Genomic DNA, 249 nt, shown 5'->3' with positions numbered 1-249 from the left:
GATCATGGCATCTGGTCCCATCACTTCATGGGAAATAGATGGGGAAACAGTAGAAACAGTGGCTGACTTAATTTTTTTGGGCTCCAAAATCACTGCAGATGGTGAATGCAGCCATGAAATTAACAGACACTTACTCCTTGGAAAGAAAGTTATGACCAACCTAGACAGCATATTAAAAAGCAGAGACATTACTTTGCCAAAAAAGGTCCATCTAGTCAAGCCTATGGTTTTTCCAGTGGTCATATATGG

General features: G+C 40.6%; 1 protein-coding gene across 2 annotated transcripts in view; it reads right to left on the bottom strand.

Moving 5' to 3' along the window:
* Positions 1–249, bottom strand: part of FAM118B (family with sequence similarity 118, member B) — a 49,479-nt gene that overhangs the window by 5,502 nt on the left and 43,728 nt on the right. The window lies entirely within an intron of this gene.

This window comes from Bison bison, unplaced genomic scaffold, assembly GCF_000754665.1.
Source record: "Bison bison bison isolate TAMUID 2011002044 unplaced genomic scaffold, Bison_UMD1.0 scf7180017864506, whole genome shotgun sequence".
Classification (NCBI taxonomy): domain Eukaryota; kingdom Metazoa; phylum Chordata; class Mammalia; order Artiodactyla; family Bovidae; genus Bison; species Bison bison.
Note: the sequence above shows the minus strand (reverse complement) of the source record. Positions and strands in the feature narration are given on the sequence as shown.